Genomic DNA, 7,432 nt, shown 5'->3' on the forward strand with positions numbered 1-7,432 from the left:
ACTGAGACCTGAAGATTGAGGATTCAGGATTGAGGATTCAGATTTGATGTTTGAAGACTGAGGATTGAGGATTGAAGAATGATCATTGAGGATTGAGGGTTGAGAATTGAGGATCGAGGATTGAGGAATGGGGATTGTGGATTGGGTAATGAGGATTGAAGAATGAGGATTGAGAATTGAGGATTGAGGATTGAGGATTGAAGATTGAGTATTGAGGATTGAAGATTGAGGATTGAGCACTGAGGATTGAGGATTGAGTATTGAGGATTGAGGATTGAGGATTAAAGATTGAGTATTGAGGATTGAAGATTGAGGATTGCGGATTGAAGATTGAGTATTGAGGATTGAAGATTGAGGATTGAGGATTGAGGGTTGAGGTTTGAGGGCGAGGACTGAGGGTTGAGGATTGAGGTTTGAGGACAGAGAATTGAGGATTGAGGATTGAGAATTGATAATTGAGGATTGAGGATTGAAGATTTAGGATTGGGTATTGAGGATAGAGGATTGGGGATTGAGGATCTAGTATTGGAGATTGATTATTTAGGATTGAAGGTAGAGGGTTGAGGATTGAGGATTGAGGATTGAGAATTGAGAATTGAGGATGAGGACTGAGGTTTGAGGATTGAGGATTGAGGATTGAGGATTGAGTGTTGAAGATTCAGTATTGAGGATTGAAGATAGAGAATTGAGGATTGAGGATTTAACATTGAGGTCTGAGTGTTGAGGGTTGAGTGATGAGAATTGACGTTTGTGGATAGAGATATGCAGATTCGAAGATTGCAGATTGAGTATTGAGTATTGAAGACTGGGAATTGAGGATATTCTATTGAGGATTGATGATTGCCAACTGATTGTTGAGGACTGAGGGCTGAAGATTTAGGATTCAGGATTGAGGATTCAGAATTGAGGTTTGAGGACTGAGGATTGAGGATTGAAGATTGAGTATTGAGGATTGAGGATTGATGATTGAGGATTGAGGATTGAGGCTTGAGGATTGAAGAATGAGTATTGAGGATTGAAGATTGAGGATTGAGGACTGAGGATTGAGGATTGAGTATTGAGGATTGAGGATTGAGGATTGAAGTTTGAGTATTGAGGATTGAAGATTGAGGATTGTGGATTGAAGGTTGAGTATTGAGGATTGAAGATTGAGGATTGAGAATTGAGGATTGAGAATTGACGATGAGGGCTGAGGGTTGAGGATTGAGGTTTGAGGACTGTGGACTGAGGATTGAGGATTGAGAATTAAGGATTGAGGATTGAGGATTGAGGATTGAAGATTGAGGATTGGGTATTGAGGATTGAACATTGAGGATTGAGGATTGATTATCGAGGATTGAGGATTGAGGATTGAAGATTGAATATTGATGATTGTAGATTGAGGATTGAGGATTGAAGATTGAGGATTGAGGACTGAGGATTGAGGATTGAGTATTGAGGATTCAGGATTGAGGATTGAAGATTGAGTATTGAGGTAGAAGATTGAGGATTGAGGACTGAGGATTGAGGATTGAGTATTGAGGATTGAGGATTGAGGATTGAAGATTGAGTATTGAGGATTGAAGATTGAGGATTGTGGATTGAAGATTGAGAATTGAGGATTGAGGATTGAGGATTGAAGATTGAGGATTGGGTATTGAAGATTGAAGAATGAGGATTGAGGATTGAGGAATGAGGATTGAGGATTGAAGATTGTGTATTGAGGATTGAACATTGAGGATTGAGGATTGAGGATTGAGGATTGAGGATTGAGGATTGAAGGTTGAGGATTGGGGATTGGGGATTGACGATTGAGCATTGAGGATGGAGGATTGAGAATTGAGGATTGAGGATTGAATGTTGAGTATTCAGGATTGAAGATTGAGGATTGAGGGTTGAGGATTGAAGATTGAGGATTGAGGATTGAGGATTGAAGATTGAGGTTTGAAGATTTAGTATTGATGAGTGAAGATTGAGGATTGAGGATTGAGTGTTGAGGATTGAGGACGAGGACTGACGGTTGAGGGTTGAGGTTTGTGGATTGAGGATTGAGGATTGATGACTGGGAATTGAGGATTGAGGATTGAGCATTGAGGATTGAAGATTGAGGACTGGGGATTGAGGATTGAAGAATGAGGATTGCGGATTGAGGATTGATGATTGGGGATTGTAGATTGAGCATTCAGGATTGAAGATTGAGTATTGATGATTGAAGATTGAGGATTGAGGATTGAGGGTTGAGGACGAGGACTGACGGTTGAGGGTTGAGGTTTGTGGATTGAGGATTGAGGATTGATGACTGGGAATTGAGGATTGAGGATTGAGCATTGAGGATTGAAGATTGAGGACTGGGGATTGAGGATTGAAGAATGAGGATTGCGGATTGAGGATTGATGATTGGGGATTGTAGATTGAGCATTCAGGATTGAAGATTGAGGATTGAGGATTGAGGGTTGAGGACGAGGTCTGACGGTTGAGGATTGAGGTTTGAGGATTGAGGGTTGAGGACTGAGGACTGAGGATTGAGGATTGAGGATGGAGCATTGAGGATTGAAGATTAAGGACTGGGGATTGAGGATTGAAGATTGAGGATTAAGGATTGAGGATTGGGGATTGAGGATCTAGGATTGAAATTTGATTATTGAGGATTGAAGACAGAGGATTGAGGATTGAGGATTGAGAGTTGAGAATTGAGGAAAAGGACTGAGGGTTGAGGATTGAGGTTTGAGGAATGAGGATTGAGGATTGGGGATTGAGGATTTAAGATTATGTATTGATGATTGAAGATTGAGGATTGAGGATTGAGGGTTGAGGATTGAGAACGAGGACTGACGGTTGAGGACTGTGGTTTGAGGATTCAGGAATGAGGACTGAGAATTGAGGATGAGGACTGAGGGTTGAGGATTGAGGTTTGAGGAATGAGGATTGGGTGTTGAGGATTGAGTATTGAGGATTGAGGATTGAGTATTGAAGGTTGAGGATTGATGACTGAGGATTGAGGATTGAGGATTGAGGATTGAGGATTGAAGAATGACGATTGAGGAGTGAGGATTGAGGATTGAGGATTGAAGATTGTGTATTGAGGATCGAAATTGAGGATTGAGGATTGAGGATTGAGGACTGAGGATGGAGGATTGAAGAGAGAGTACTGAGTGTTGAGGATTGAGTGTTGAGAATTGATGTTTGAGGATTGAGATTTGATTATTGATTTTTGTGGATTGTGTACTGCACGATGAGAATTCAGGATATTCGATTGAGTATTGAGAATTGAGGATTGATGGTTGAGTATTCAGGATTGATGGTTGAGGGTTGTGTGTTGAATATTGAGGATTGAGGATTGAGGATTGAGGTTTGAGGATTGAGAATTGAAGAATGAGGATTGAGGATTGAGGATTGAGGATTGATGATTGGGGATTGAAGATTGAGTATTGAGGATTGAAGATTGAGTATTGATGATTGAAGATTGAGGATTGAGGATTGAGTGTTGAGGGTTGAGGGCGAGGACTGACGGTTGAGGACTGAGGTTTGAGGATTGAGGGTTGAGGACTGAGGACTGAGGATTGAGGATTGAGGATGGAGCATTGAGGATTGAAGACTGAGGACTGGGGATTGAGGATTGAAGATTGAGGATTAAGGATTGAGGATTGGGGATTGAGGATCTAGAACTGAAAATTGATTATTGAGGATTGAAGATTGAGGATTGAGGATTGAGGATTGAGAATTGACAATTGAGGATAAGGACTGATGGTTGAGGATTTAGGTTTGAGGAATGAGGATTGAGGATTGAGGATTGAGGATTGAAGATTGAGTACTGATGATTGAAGACTCAGGATTGAGGATTGAGGGTTGAGGATTGAGGACAAGGACTGACGGTTGAGGATTGTGGTTTGAGGATTGAGGATTGAGGATTGAGAATTGCGGATGAGGACTGAGGTTTGAGGATTGAGGTTTGAGGAATGAGGGTTGAGGATTGGGGATTGAGGATTGAGGTTTTAGGGTTGAGTATTGAAGGTTGAGGATTGATGACTGAGGATTGAGGATTGCGGATTGACGATTGAGGATTGAGGATTGAGGGTTGAAGGTTGAGTGTTGAGGATTGAAGGTTGAGGATTGACGATTGAGGATTGAGGATTGAGGATGATGACTGAGGTTTGAGGTTTGAGGTTTGAGTATTGAATCCTGAGATTTCAGGATGTTCTATTGAGTATCGAGAATTGAGGATTGATGCTTTAGTATTGAGGATTCAGGATTGAGGATTGAGGATCGAGAATTGAAGATTGAGGATTGATGATTGAGGATTTAGGATTGACGATTGAGGATTGAGGATTGAGGATTGAAAATTGAGTATTGAGGATTGAAGGTTGAGGACTGAGGAATAAGGGTTGAGGATTGAGGATGAGGGCTGAGGGTTGAGGATTGAGGATTGAGGATTGAATATTGAGGATTGGGGACTGTGTGTTGAGGGTTGAGTGATGAGAATTAATGTTTGTGGATAGAGATTTCAAGATTGCAGATTGAGTATCGAGTATTGAAAACTGTGAATTGAGGATATTCTATTGAGGATTGAGGATTGACAATTGATTGTCGAGGACTGAGGGCTGAAGATTGAGGATTCAGGATTGAGGATTCAGAATTGAGGTTTGAGGACTGAGGATTGAGGATTGAATATTGAGTATTGAGGATTGAAGATTGAGGATTGAGGATTGAGGATGGAGGATTGAAGAGAGAGGACTGAGTGTTGAGGATTGAGTGCTGAGAATTGATGTTTGAGGGTTGAGATTTGATTATTGATTTTTGTGGATTGAGTATTGAACGATGAGTATTCAGGGTATTCTATTGAGTATTGAGAATTGAGGATTGATGGTTGAGTATTGAGGATTGACGGTTGAGGGTTGTGTGTTGAATATTGAGGATTGAGGATTGAGGATTGAGGATTGAGGATTGAGGATTGAGGATTGAGGATTGATGATTGAGTATTGAGGATTGAAGGTTGAGTATTGAGGATTGAGAATTGAGGATTGAGTATTGAAGATTGATGATTGGGGATTGAGGATTGACGATTGAGGATTGAGAATCGACGATTGAGAATTGAGAATTGATGATTGAAGATTGAGTATTGGGGATTGAAGATTGAGGATTGAGGATTGAGGATTGAGGACTAAAGACTGAGGATTGAGGATTGAGGATTGAGAATTGAGGATTGAAGATTGAGGACTGGGGATTGAGGATTGAAGATTGAGGATTAAGGATTGAGGATTGGGGACTGGGGATCTAGGATTGGAGATTGATTATTGAGGATTGAAGATTGGGGGTTGAGGATTGAGGGTTGAGAATTGAGAATTGAGGATGGGGACCGAGGGTTGAGGGTTGAGGTTTGAGGAATGAGGATTGGGTGTTGAGGATTGAGTATTGAGGATTGAGGATTGAGTATTGAAGGTTGAGGATTGATGACTGAGGATTGAGGATTGAGGATTGAGGATTGAGGATTGAAGAATGACGATTGAGGAGTGAGGATTGAGGATTGAGGATTGAAGATTGTGTATTGAGGATCGAAATTGAGGATTGAGGATTGAGGATTGAGGACTGAGGATGGAGGATTGAAGAGAGAGTACTGAGTGTTGAGGATTGAGTGTTGAGAATTGATGTTTGAGGATTGAGATTTGATTATCGATTTTTGTGGATTGTGTACTGCACGATGAGAATTCAGGATATTCGATTGAGTATTGAGAATTGAGGATTGATGGTTGAGTATTCAGGATTGATGGTTGAGGGTTGTGTGTTGAATATTGAGGATTGAGGATTGAGGATTGAGGTTTGAGGATTGAGAATTGAAGAATGAGGATTGAGGATTGAGGATTGAGGATTGATGATTGGGGATTGAAGATTGAGTATTGAGGATTGAAGATTGAGTATTGATGATTGAAGATTGAGGATTGAGGATTGAGTGTTGAGGGTTGAGGACGAGGACTGACGGTTGAGGACTGAAGTTTGAGGATTGAGGGTTGAGGACTGAGGACTGAGGATTGAGGATTGAGGATGGAGCATTGAGGATTGAAGACTGAGGACTGGGGATTGAGGATTGAAAATTGAGGATTAAGGATTGAGGATTGGGGATTGAGGATCTAGAACTGAAAATTGATTATTGAGGATTGAAGATTGAGGATTGAGGATTGAGGATTGAGAATTGACAATTGAGGATAAGGACTCATGGTTGAGGATTTAGGTTTGAGGAATGAGGATTGAGGATTGAGGATTGAGGATTGAAGATTGAGTACTGATGATTGAAGATTCAGGATTGAGGATTGAGGGTTGAGGATTGAGGACAAGGACTGACGGTTGAGGATTGTGGTTTGAGGATTGAGGATTGAGGATTGAGAATTGCGGATGAGGACTGAGGTTTGAGGATTGAGGTTTGAGGAATGAGGGTTGAGGATTGGGGATTGAGGATTGAGGTTTTAGGGTTGAGTATTGAAGGTTGAGGATTGATGACTGAGGATTGAGGATTGCGGATTGACGATTGAGGATTGAGGATTGAGGGTTGAAGGTTGAGTGTTGAGGATTGAAGGTTGAGGATTGACGATTGAGGATTGAGGATTGAGGATGATGGCTGAGGTTTGAGGTTTGAGGTTTGAGTATTGAATCCTGAGATTTCAGGATGTTCTATTGAGTATCGAGAATTGAGGATTGATGCTTTAGTATTGAGGATTCAGGATTGAGGATTGAGGATCGAGAATTGAAGATTGAGGATTGATGATTGAGGATTTAGGATTGACGATTGAGGATTGAGGATTGAGGATTGAAAATTGAGTATTGAGGATTGAAGGTTGAGGACTGAGGAATAAGGGTTGAGGATTGAGGATGAGGGCTGAGGGTTGAGGATTGAGGATTGAGGATTGAATATTGAGGATTGGGGACTGTGTGTTGAGGGTTGAGTGATGAGAATTAATGTTTGTGGATAGAGATTTCAAGATTGCAGATTGAGTATCGAGTATTGAAAACTGTGAATTGAGGATATTCTATTGAGGATTGAGGATTGACAATTGATTGTCGAGGACTGAGGGCTGAAGATTGAGGATTCAGGATTGAGGATTCAGAATTGAGGTTTGAGGACTGAGGATTGAGGATTGAAGATTGAGTATTGAGGATTGAAGATTGAGGATTTAGGTTGAGGATTGAGGATTGAGGATGAGGTCTGAGGGTTGAGGATTGAGGTTTGAGGACTGAGGTCTGAGGATTGAGTATTGAGAATTGAGGATAGAGGATAGAGGATTGAAGATTGAGGATTGGGTATTGAGGATTGAAGAATGAGGATTGAGGATTGAGGATCCAGGATTGAGGATTGAATATTGAGTATTGAGGATTGAAGACTGACGATTGAGGATTGAGGATTGAGGATTGAGGATTGAGAATTGAGGATTGATCATTGAGTATTGATGATCGCAGATTGAGGATT

This window comes from Calliopsis andreniformis, unplaced genomic scaffold (genome assembly GCF_051401765.1).
Source record: "Calliopsis andreniformis isolate RMS-2024a unplaced genomic scaffold, iyCalAndr_principal scaffold0091, whole genome shotgun sequence".
Classification (NCBI taxonomy): domain Eukaryota; kingdom Metazoa; phylum Arthropoda; class Insecta; order Hymenoptera; family Andrenidae; genus Calliopsis; species Calliopsis andreniformis.